Genomic DNA, 12,644 nt, shown 5'->3' with positions numbered 1-12,644 from the left:
ATTTACAGCCTTAACGAACTTCTGAGGTTTTGTTCAACAATTATCGATATTTTACATCTATTTTGCCCAATAATATACATAAAATACTTTAAAAATAACAATATAACAAATAATAATGCTAAATCTAGGTCCTAAAGTCACTAGAAATTGTTCCTTTTCTTGTATGGTTATGACACCAAAATGCTATACAGTTATGTAAATTTATTTCCATTCCTTCTTAAATTTTTCTTTCAGTTCTTCTTTTTTTTCTTAATGTTTATTTTTGGGAGATGGGGGGAGGGGGGAAGGGGCAGAGAGAGGGAGACAGAATCCAAACCAGGCTCCAGGCTCTGAGCTGATAGCACAGAACCAGACTCAGGGCTCGCTCACGAGCCATGAAATCATGACCTTAGCTGAAGTCAGACACTTACCAACTGATCCATCCAGGTGCCTTCAGTTCTACTTTTTTAATTTAATTTTTGAATATGTAAACATACATGATTCAAAGGTCAAAACTATATAAATAAGTAACAGAGAAATCTCTCGTCCGCTGTTGGCACCTTTCACATTCCCTCCTACCTATAGATTATATATTGTTTCATGCCTTTGGGGTTTCTTCTACTTCATAATATATTCTGCAGATCATTCAATGTTGGTACATGTAGACTTTCTACACTCTCTTTTATGACTTCTGGAGAAAACAGCAACTTGGAAGGGGAATGGAGATTATTCCACTATTGAATGTACTTTAGTTACCTAGTCCCCTATTAACAGGCATTTTGGTTGTTTCTAATCTTTTGCTAATACAAGTAATGCTGCTGTGAGTAACTTCATACAAATGCCAGTTTATATTTTATGTCACTGTGTCTTTAGAACAGATTCCTAGAAGTTAGGTGCCCGGGTCAAAAAGTAAATGCACGTGTAATTTAGTATACATATAATATATGTATATTATACACACAGGTTGATACTGCCAAATTCCCTCCCAAGATTTGTGCTTTTGTATCCCTACCAGCAATTCATCAAAGTGCCTGTTTCCCCACAATCCACAGAACATATTATATAACTTTGGATTTTGGTGAGAAAGGCTTGAGTGTAGCTATAATTTTTAGTATAGCTTTGGGGGGGGGGAGAGACACACGAGCAGGGGAGGGGCAGAGAGAGAGGGAGAGAGAGAACCTTAAGCAGGATCCAAGCTCGGAGAGGAGCCAGACCTGGGGCCTGAGCATGAGATCATGACCTGAGTTGAAATCGAGTCAGACGCTTAACCAACTAAGCCACCCAGGCACCCCTTAGTATAGCTTTTATTTATATTTCTCTTAGTATGACTGAAGTTAAATATCTTTTGTGTGTTTGTCAGCTGCATTTCTTTTTCTGTGACCTCTTGTATCTTCGGCCCAATTTTCTATTGGGTTGCCAGTCATTTGCTCTGACTTCTAGGTTATTAGAAGAGATTAGCTAGGAGATCAGCTCTTTGTGATGTAAATTCAATTATTTCTTCCTACCTTGTCACTGGTCTTTTTACGTTGCTTATGATACTTTTCATCATGTAACTTTTTTTTAGTGTATGGAATTTATCATGGTTTTCACTTTTTCTGGGATGGAGTCAGTTCTAAAATCCCCGTCTTACAATTTCATAGACTTTAACAATCTGTGCCTGTTCTGCTTTGTATGTTGCTCTTGAGAAATTTGTTCCTAATGTCTTCTGTCTACCTGGAAGCCTAGAGGAATTTTTCACTACTTGAATGCCCAATAGTTTTACTAGGATATGCCTTGGAGGTGACCATTCTAGATCAATTTTTTCAGTACACAATGAGCCTTTTCAATTTGAGACTTCTGTTCATTCCAGAATGTTTTCATGGATTGAAGTTTAAATATTAGTTCTGCTATTGCTCTTCTCTTCCTAAGAACTCTAATTTTTACATATTGTCGGTATCATTTGCTCTTTCTCTTTCTTCATTTAATTTTCCTTCTTCTGGCTATCTTCAAGTCTTTCCTCAATACCTCTTACATTCAGGAACTCTATTCTCCCTTAGGTATCTTGGACTTTAGCTTCATTTTAAAAGATGATTTTTCTTCATTTTTTTTTTAATGTTTATTTATTTTTGAGACAGAGAGAGACAGAGCATGAAGGAGGGAGGGTCAGCGAGAGGGAGACACAGAATCTGAAGCAGGCTCCAGGCTCTGAGCTGTCAGCACAGAGCCCGACGCGGGGCTCGAACTCACGGACTGTGAGATCATGACCTGAGCCGAAGTCGGCCGCTCAACCGACTGAGCCACCCAGGCACCCCTCTTCATTTTATTTCCTCAGTTCAGCAAATTTACTTTTCACATCTTCCTCTTTTTGTCCATTTGTTTTGGGGTTCTGAATTTGTATTTGAACTTTATCTCTGCAAATGCTTATCCGTGGATATTTAATTCAGGTAGGAGTATTGTGCTGTGGTTTTCTTTAGCTCTTATAGTTGAATATTTTGGGAGAGACTTTTCATCAGTTGAAATATTCTGACTCAAAATTTATGTTTTCTACTTACAGTAACTTTATATGGATGTTATGTGCCAGTATCTTTTCATTTTGAAATGTTCTAATTTTCCTAAACCAGATTAACAATAGCATATAGACAGGAGTGAGGGATTTAGAAAAATTACTAGATTTTCTAGTTCAACAGCACCTTCTGTTGGTTTGATAAAGTACAGTTTTTTAAATCAATGATTCCTTTTTGGGTGAGAGTGGTTGATGTATCTTCTTTTTCATCAAGATCCCTAATTTCTACTATCTTTTCTTACTCTTACCACCAGGTCTCCAGGTATATAGTGTGCCTTCCAACTCTCCTCTTATCTCAAAAACAATACCTTTCTCAGACTGCCTCTTTGGTCCCATGAGCTTTTAAGTCCCTTCCTTTTGTCTAACAGTCTCAAATTTGTTAGTATTTCCTTCCTTAGGGTAGGGCTTTCACTTTCTGGAGGTATTTTATCTGCATTCTACTGATTCTAGATCTTGCTTCCTTCTCCTGTTCTCAACAGTGTCAACCTCATTTGCCACTTCAGCATGGGTGCCAGAGCTCACTCTGCTGCATTTCAGCATTTACTTCCGTACATACCCATAATTTGAAATTAGTTAGGCAAGGATGGTGGTGGTTTTATTTGCTCTCTTTATAGATCTGTATGGTTTTTAAAGAATGTATGGTGAGATCTGGATTTAGAAAGTTAACCTTGTCCTACAGACACCTTTAGTCACGTGTTATTTTTTATTTTAAAAATTATCTTCCAGTTTTATTGCATGTGATCAAAAGTTTGACTTTTTGGGGCGGGGGGGGGACTGAGGTTTTCTTTGTGGTCTAATATAGCAGATTTTTTTAAACTGTCTCCTGTGCACTTGAAAAGATGTGTTCTCCATTAGTGGACTCAAACTTTGATATAAATCTAGGAGATTTACCCTACAATATACTTAGTGGTACTAGAAAGGTGTGTGAAAGTCCTCTATTAGCAGATTTCTACTTCTCCTCACATCCCTTATAGTTTATACTTCATAAAAGCTGTTGATGTATTATTTGATAAATAGGCATTTTAAAAAAATCTTAATTGTGAATGTAGCCCTTAACTTGGACAATATCCTTTATTTTAATGCTTTCTGAATTAAATCCTGCCTTGTCTGATACCAAGATGAAAACCCTGTTTTAAAATTTGCATTTATCTGATGTATCTTTGGTCTTCCCTTGATTATTGTTTTTTAAATTCTTCATTTATTAATTCCCTTTATTAATAACTTGTATAGCTCTACCTTTTGTATACACAAATCCGAAAACCTTTTTCATTAAGTTGAGCCCATATATTACTAATACATCTGATATTTTTGGTGTTATTGGTAACTTTTCATGTTTTATACATTTTGAGTATCTGTACATACAAATACTTAGAGAAAATGTGTGCGTTTTAGTTTTTAGCCATCATATGGAATATGTAATGGCGTCTCATTATGATTTTAATTTATTTGCATTTCCCCAAGGACTCTTCTATGCTTTTCTCAAGAAAAGTGAAATGAAACCTAAAATCACTTCTCTGCAGATATTTATAACAGTTGTATTTGTAATCACTAAACACTGGAAATAACCCAGATGTCTCTTAACTGGGGAATGGGTTTTTTAAAACTGCAGTAGTACATCCTTGCAATGTAATACAAAAACAAACCTCTTCCTAGTGCAGGATAACACAAATACACAGGGAAACTGACTATGCTATAAATACATACTGTTATAAGGAAAAAAAAAACATAAAAATGAGCCATATAACATTACATTAAGGAAAAGATGACACCCTTGAAAGAACCCAACAAATCAGAAATAAAAAGAACTCAGAAATGAGATGACTTCAACCTAGAAGTGAGATTGCCAGGTCTCATAATAAAGGCATGTTTGATTTTCTAAAAACTGCCAAACTGTCTTCCAAACGACTGGTATTTGCAGTCCCACCAGCAAGATTTGAATCCTGTTGCCTTGCATCCTTGCCAGCACTTGATATTTTTTTTCCTTCCTTCCTTTTTTTTTTTGGCCATTCTATATAGGCTGCATAGTGGTATCTCATTTCATTTCCTCAATTACTATTCTATACTTTTCTCATTTAACACAAAATGGTGACCTTTCTCCAACATCATTAAGTACCCTGTATCATTAAACACCTTTTGAAAATACTTTTAACAAGCTGAAATATAGTCTACCATGATGAATGTGTAATAATTTATAAAACCATTCTTCTACCATCAGTTATTCCTTACCTCCAGTTATTCCCAAATACAGTTACACTGTGTTCGTAAAGCTTTGACCCCATCTCCATTTCCATAGAAGTTTCCTTACAAAGGGTCAGAGTATATATAGTTTTGTCTCAATGCATTCTGACAAACTGCTTGTTAAATTTTTTTAAAGTTTATTTATTTGAGAGGGTGAGTGAGTAGGGGAGGGGCAGAGAGAGAGAGGGAGAGAGAGACTCCCAAGCAGACTCTGCACTGTCAACACAGAGCCAGATGTGGGGTTCGAACTCATAAACTTGCGAGATCATGACCTGAGCAGACACCAAGAGTCAGACACTTAACTGAGCCACCCAGGTGCCCTACAAATTGCTTATGTAAATATTTATTTCCCTAATTACAAGTTAAATATTTTTCACGTAAGCCATCTGTGCTTGTTATTTTGTGATCATGAGTTCATGTCCTTTGCTCCTTTTGTCAGGGTATTGATGTTCTTATTTGTTGATTTGTAAGAGACCAGTACATCCTCCAGAGTTATAGATCCTACTTTACATGTAAAGCAAGCTAGGCCCACCATGGACCTTCCCATCCAATTTTTTATCCTATATGAAATATGAAATATACTTCAAATGAGCAAACATGCATCCAATACCAACTGCATGCAAACTTGTTCATGACTCAGGAACAAGTCTTGCTTTCCAAGGAATTATTTTGTTTGTCACAGCCTGTGAGAAACAAGGTAATATAAAACATGCTTAAATGAAGACTTTGAGTACAGGGCAAGAGGTTGTGATTAAATTAAACCTGTCTATATTCCAAAGAGGAAGTTGAGCTAGGCATCCATTACTTTCAAAGGTTAATTGAAGGCAGTGAGAACCGTTTTTACAGAGAAAAGGAAAGTATAAAGTAGTCCCCAAGTCTGCAAGTGATAGTTGAGGATCACAAGCTACACACCTTATTCCTCCCAAATCTAATTGTAGGAACCAAACAGAATCATCAAAAGTTCATGACATTCTCACTGAAATTGTTACTTAAAAATTTGTGACAATATAGCTTTTTAAAAATTAGAGGATAAAATCCTATTCCAACCCCCATGTGCAAATATTCTGTGTTTCCTACCATTATACCTTTCAGCCTTTTAACCTAAGCATGTGGCATAAAAATGGCAGGAAGTGAAGCAGCCATCTTGGTCCACAAGATGGAGCTGAAGGATGAAGTGGCAGAGCAACAGGTCAGAAGGATCTTGGAGACTCCCCACAATTTTTTGCAGCAAAGCAACCTAATTAGCTCATCTTTTTAGATATGAAAGAAATTTGTAATTTTTTAAAATAAAATAACTTTATTAAAAAACTTGGGGCCACAATTATTTTTTAGGTTGTCACAGTACATACATATAGAATGTCACAAACGTACATCTTAACTAATACAAATTCCAAGTTGAGAAGTGAAGGCTTTGTCAAAAATACAGTGGCATATAAAATGTTAAGAAAAAGAGGACCTACGGTAGGCAGTGGCAATGGAAGTAGAAAAAAGAGGAAAGTGATTTTGGAGGTTGAAGCTACAGATTGTAGAGTTGGGCAAAGGGGAGAGGGAAGAATTTGAAGTTTTATTTATTTATTTTTTTAATGTTTATGTGGGGGGCGGGGGGGACAGAGACAGAGGACACACAGAAGCCAAAGCAGGCTCTAGGCTCTGAGCTGTCAGCACAGAGCCCGACGCGGGGCTTGAACCCACAAACTGTGAGATCATGACCTGAGCCAAAGTCGGACACTTAACTGACTGAGCCACCCAGGTGCCCCAAGAATTTGAAGTTTTAAATCTGATCCACTCAGAAGATAACTACACCCTTAATCAAGATAGGAAACATAAAAGATGTTGAGTTGCATACAAATTGAGTAGATCTAGCTGTCCAAAAATCTATGAGAAATGAGTGCTAAGAGCTTAAAAGAACAGAATTTGACATAGAATTATGGCTTATCTGCACAAAAATTATAGTTTTTTATTTATTTTTATTTTTTTACATTTATTTATTTTTGAGAGACAGAGACAGAGCCCAAGTGGGGGAGGGGCAGAGAGAGAGGGAGACACAGAATCCGAAGCAGGCTCCAGGCTCTTAGCCATCAGCAAAGAGCCTGATGCAGGGCTCGAACTCACAAACCGTGGGATCGTGACCTGAGCTTAAGTTGGGCGCTCAACCGACTGAGCCACCCAGGTGCCCCCACAAAAATTATAGTTTAAACAGCAAAAACAAATGAGATTATTACAAAGGGAGAAGTCATAGTAAAGGCAAAATTATAGTTTTTCAATTTCTTTTAAAAAAGGCTAAATATATAATACTTCAAATATTTCCTTTTAAAAAGAAACATTTTCTCTTTAAATGAAATAATCTGAATGTCCCACATGTTTTATCTCACAAGCATTTTTTGTAGTTAACGGTCATCCTCATGACTCAGGCATTCAATCATTTCATTGATTAACAGAACACCACAAACTTCAATGGTGATTTTGATCTTCATACGGTTTTAAATCATTTTTTATTTTTAGTCACATTTATCCCCATAATGAACCATTTTGTTAAAGACTAGAAAAGTGATGGCAAAATGCACCAATTAATGAGGAATATAGAAATATTTCTGAAAATTAATCTCAAAATGTTCCCCCAAAGTAACATTTGTATGATCAAAATTACTGCAAAGCATAAAAAGGTATTTCAAGTAGTACTTCAAAAGTAATTTTAAACAGAGATGACTTACATGCAAATTTGGTTTTTAAGTTAATGAGGTGGAAAAATCTATCATATTTTAAATGTTATTTTTATTTAAAAGTGCTTACACCCCAAAAACTTCACTAATAAAATCATTTAGATTTCTAAAATATCAAATGCAATAACTCCAAACAGGTTGAGAGCAGTTTTTATTGATTTTTTATGAAGATAAGTAGATTTACTCCATATTCTGCCACAAAATACCATATTCATTTCAAAGGTGTTACTACATTTTTTCTAATTAAACAGCATGCATCAATTGATAATGGGGGAAAAAATCTACACTTGTGTGTATATATATATTATGAGATTGCAATGAAAATCCTTTTTTAAAAAATATTTTAATGTTTATTTATTATTGAGAGAGAGACAGAGCATGAGCATGGGAGGGGCAGAAAAAGGGGGAGACACAGAATCCGAAGCAAGCTCCAGGCTCTGAGCTGTCAGCACAGAGCCCAACGTAGGGCTGGAACTCACAAACTCCAAGACATGACCTGAGCCGAAGTCGGACGACTGAGCCACCCAGGCGCCCCGAAAAATAATCCTTAACATACCAATGGAAGTTAAATCACTTGTACTTAAAATCACTTAGCATTGTTCATGCAAAAGTACTATTTAAAAAAATCTGTAAGGATCTTCAAATTATACATTATGAAATTTAGAGAACTGTATTCTTCAAAGAAAAATCGCATACTTACCTAGTTTATTATTTAAAAATTACAGAACATATCAAGCAATAAAGTAAACTTACAGGTGCAGTATTTTGACTTTAAGCAGTGGTAAAAAGAAACTAGAAATTCTTAAGCAGAAGAGATCTAAAGCACTGGTAAGTTTGGTATTCATTTACTGAAACTGCTTTCAAAAAAAATGGCAAATAGAGCATTATTACTTAAGGGCTCATCTTCATTTCTAAATTTCTCTGTATTAAGATTTCATAAAAAGACCTCACAAAAAAGGATTATGAACCTCTCCATAACATTATTTGTATGCATAAACTGAAAGCAACACATAAATTTAGTTCAGAGAACTGACAATCAAGTATTCTAGAAAGCAGGTTAAAAAATTATTTTTCAGTTAGGCTAAAAAGAAATGTATGTCCACACCTTCCAATTACTGCATTATTTTATTTATTCATTCAACAATTATACTTCTGAACATATACCAGATGCTATTACATGAGAATGCTATACAAAAATTTCGGCAAACAAGTACTGAGCTGCCATTATGTGCTCTTTATGTTTTTTAGCCACTGATCTTTCTTAGCTACTTTATGATAGCTGGTATTAACAAGTACCTTAGCCATCAACTCAACACTAAATTATTGAACTCTTGAAACTTAGGCTTCTTAAGATTTAAAAAGCAAATCTTAAAAAGAAAATTAGTTTTTAATCATTCCATTGTTTTACTGCTGTTGACTAGGTTGAGTCATCAGTTAACCTTGGGTAACTGTAAAACTAAACCCAAGGCAATAAGGCAAGTATCTCTGCTTTGGTCTAATGCATGTCAAAACTTCTCATCAAAAATATTAGCCTTTTATCGGCTAGGTTTTCAGATCTGATAAATTTTCCTCCAAAATGAAAGCTAATGCGTGCTTTCTACTTCGATTTAAAAAAAAACAAAAAAAGATCAGGAAAAGGAGGTAATTCTTTTCTTCCTCCCACCCCATAAAGAGCTCAGAAGGTGTTTTTCCTTACAAACGCCTCCTTGTCCCTGACAAAGCAACCAAGCAAGTCAAGGCAGACCAAGAAATTCCTAAAGCTTCAACAGATCGTAACCAGCGAAACAAAGATTTACCAAAGTTCTTCCTTCACTTCCCCTGTTTCTGCAAAGACCACCACGTTCTAGATTTAAAAAAAGACCACTGCAGGAATGCTGGCTGCATACCAATATATAAAACTGCCCAAACGCAGAACTAGACGCCTACTATTACCAAAGGATGGCCTTAGTCAGAGGGCAACTAATGACAAGAACCAACACTTTAGCAGTCACTCCCTCGCAAACGACAGACAATAAAGATGTCTCTTGCTAACCTGAGGATAGTGGTGAGGCATCTCCCTCTTTCCCCTTCTATTAATAACCAGCCTTCTTCCTTTCTGAATCAATCCATCAGACAACCTCCTTAGGAGAGTTGATGGTCAGCCTTCCGAGACAAAGATTATGCGTGTAGCTCTCTGGCACCCAAGGAATCAGTGTTAAGGCAGCAGAGCCCTCACAATGACGAAGAAACCAAAGCTCGGGATCTCCCCCGCCCCACCAGAACCACCATTCATGACTCTCTCTAGCCAGGGCTGAGACTCAGCCCAAGAAAACCTCTCCCTTTCAGGTAAGTGAGGAAGGCACCAGGTGTATTCCCTCCGACCCCTCTTCGCCTCCATTGCTCCCTCAGGACCCCTCCACACCTGGAGCCACTAAGTAAGTTTCCAACCTCCAAGAAGCCCAGTCCTAGCCACACACAAGATGGCAGCGGAACACCTACCGGAGGAAACAGCTGCGCCACCACTCCAACGATGCTGGCCTCTCGACTGCAGATATCCCCATTGGCCCAGCCAGAGAGCGCGAGACAAGCCGAGAGCGCTGACAGCCAATCGGGAGGCGGCGCGATTCGGCGCCGCCGCGCTGCCGGCGATAAGCGCGCGGATCCTCAGAGGTGTGGACCCAGTAGGGTGTCCAACCAATGGGCTCCTGGCCGAGTAGGGGGAGCTTTCGGTGAACGACTCCTCCCTTTTAGGATTAGCGTTAGGAAGGCCTGGACGAAAGAGATTGGGCGGTCCTCCTTCCCCGCCTGAGGCGAGGCGGGACAGTTGTTGCAGAGGTGAGGTCTAGTAAATGGTGAAGTACTTCCTGGCCTGGGAGCATCTGGGGTCGTGGGATTTGGTGGCGTGGAGTCGGAGAAGAGCCCGACCCGCGGGGAAACCCAGCCTCGCCAACGGAGCGGGCCCAGCGCAGCCTTCAGGTCTGGCGGGCGGAAAAAAGCAGTGGAGCCAGTGGAGCCGAGGCACGGCCTTGGGTGGCCCCCTGACAGCTCCTTTGGCTTGAGACCTGGGAACGCGGCGGAACCCTCGGCCGAGTGGACCCCAGCCCTTGCAACCTCCTTTTTTCTTTTACCCACCTGCGGTCCCAGGCTGTAGAAGGGACCGCGGGCATTTTGAGTTCTCAACCCCCATTTCAGTTTCTGTCTCCGAGTGCACACCTTAATGTGAGGTGACTCCTAAGCAGCTGGGAACCAGAGGCTGTAAAGGGGACTGCAGAAAAATGGACTGCAGTATAAAATCCAGAAGCAGAATATGAAGGTTTAACCACTGACCCATTTCACAGGTAAGACTTACACGAGCCCTAAAGAAGTAGAAATCATTTGTCCAAGATCACGTAATTGAGATCAGATCCTAAAGGCACCTGACTCTCATCAACCACAACCCAATAAGTAATTACCCATCAAGTAAAATAAGGAACAGTGGCTAATGAACTGTGCTCCTCATTATGTGGAAACCTGCAGTGAGTTCTGTATGAGGCAAAGAGGTAACTTCCAAAAGGTAGAGTGGAATAATCAAAAAAAAAAAAAAAAAAAAAAAAAACCAGGCTCTGAAATCATCCTACCTGGTTCCTTATTTTTTGTCGCTGTCACCGTATGACACACTTTAGCATCCTCTTCAAAAACGTGCATGCTGGTTTTCTCTCCTGATTGTTATACAGATTATTAAGTCAAGTATGTAGAAGTGTGCCTGACACATGGTTTATACTCAATAAACTTTATTACTGTCATCGTAATTAAAAAATGAGAAATAGAGAAGAAATGGTCACAGTTTCATAAACAGCCTGTTTTTCAAAACCAAGGCAACCATAAGTTGAAGCGAAATAGAGTGATTTAACTTTTCTTCTTTATGTTCTATATTTTACAAATTTTCTTCACTAAAGATGCCTTACTGTTCAGTAATTTTTAAAATTTCACAAGGTATGAACAACAGCGGTGAGAGCTTTTCTTTAAAAAACTATTAGTCTGCTTGTGTACTGTAGGTGGAAATAGGAGTTGGTAGAACCTTTTTAGAGAGCAGTTTGGCAGTGTGCTCCAAAAGCCTGTAAAACGGACTTTTATACTTAAGTTTTACATTAAGTACACTATTAACATTCTCCTTTTGCAAAATTAGAACCTTACAGATAGCACAATCCCCGAGTTTCCCTTCACTACCCCATACTAAACACTTTGGTGCAGAACCTTCAAGTCTTTTTTTTTTTACTTAATATTCTCTATACGTTCATGTATGCATTTGTAGTTTTTCAAAAATGGTGATAGTGGCATACTCTATCATTTTGTAGCTTTATTCATTTGACAGTGTTTTTGAAGTCTATACACGTTATTTATAGTTTATAATTTATGCCTCATTTTTTATGCATGCTGGGTAGTGTTTTAGTGTATGGCTGAATTGTTCTGTTAATGTAAAATATTTATTTTTGTCTCTTACTGGTTTTTTATATTAAGTCATATCTTGTTTGATAGGTACTATATAGCACATTTTATTTGCCATTCTCTTTTTGATGGACATTGGTTGTTCCCAGTTTTTCACCTTATAGACAATGCTGCAGGGAAATCCTGGTATGTATTATCTTGTGTACATGTGCTATTTCTCAAGGATATATACCTAAAAGTGGGATTGCTTGGTTTTAAGTTATGAACATTTTTAATTTTAATTGGTCTTGACAAATTTGTCTTCAAAATACCTCTACTAATTTACACATCCCAAAAAAGGTTTTCAAAGTTCAATTTTCCTACAGTCTAGACCAACACGATGGGGTGCCTGGGTGGCTCAGTCAGTTGAGTGTCTGACTTCTGCTAAGGTCATGATTTCAGGGTTCGTGGGTTCGAGGCCCTCATCAGGCTCTGTGCTGATAACAGCTCAGAACCTGGAGCCTGCTTCTGATTCTCTTCTTTGTCTCTGCCCCTTCCCTGGTCATACTCTGTCCATCTCTTTTTCTCACTCTCTCTCAAAAATAAACATTAAAAAAAATTTTTTTTTTTAGAACAACACGAGATACTGTCTTCTTTTTGTCCATGTGATGGGTGAAATTAATAGTCATTTTTTAAAAAAAGTTTTCATTCTCTGATTACTAAGTAAGGTTGCAGTATCTATTCATGTTTATTAACCTATAATTTATGTAAATTTCTATAAT

The 12,644-nt window shown here is 37.8% G+C and overlaps 2 protein-coding genes across 7 annotated transcripts in view; one reads left to right on the top strand and one right to left on the bottom strand.

The window, feature by feature from the left end:
• Positions 1 to 9,943, bottom strand: part of CAB39L (calcium binding protein 39 like) — a 131,844-nt gene extending 121,901 nt beyond the window's left edge. For all 4 annotated transcript variants that reach the window (XM_047079519.1, XM_047079540.1, XM_047079549.1 and 1 more), the window contains exon 1: positions 9,512 to 9,943. The gene's annotated coding sequence lies outside the window, so the exon portion shown is untranslated. The remainder of the gene's footprint in view (positions 1 to 9,511) is intronic.
• A 247-nt stretch (positions 9,944 to 10,190) lies between these two features.
• Positions 10,191 to 12,644, top strand: part of SETDB2 (SET domain bifurcated histone lysine methyltransferase 2) — an 86,378-nt gene continuing 83,924 nt past the window's right edge. The window contains exons 1-2 of one of the 3 annotated variants that reach the window (XM_047079467.1): positions 10,191 to 10,796; positions 11,974 to 12,069. The gene's annotated coding sequence lies outside the window, so the exon portion shown is untranslated. The remainder of the gene's footprint in view (positions 10,797 to 11,973; positions 12,070 to 12,644) is intronic. The other 2 variants (XM_047079494.1, XM_047079476.1) reach the window with 2 other exon arrangements.

The sequence above is a fragment of the Lynx rufus genome, unplaced genomic scaffold, assembly GCF_022079265.1.
Source record: "Lynx rufus isolate CCGP_SWC_20201006 ecotype Redwood Valley unplaced genomic scaffold, mLynRuf1.p SCAF_1, whole genome shotgun sequence".
Classification (NCBI taxonomy): domain Eukaryota; kingdom Metazoa; phylum Chordata; class Mammalia; order Carnivora; family Felidae; genus Lynx; species Lynx rufus.
Note: the sequence above shows the minus strand (reverse complement) of the source record. Positions and strands in the feature narration are given on the sequence as shown.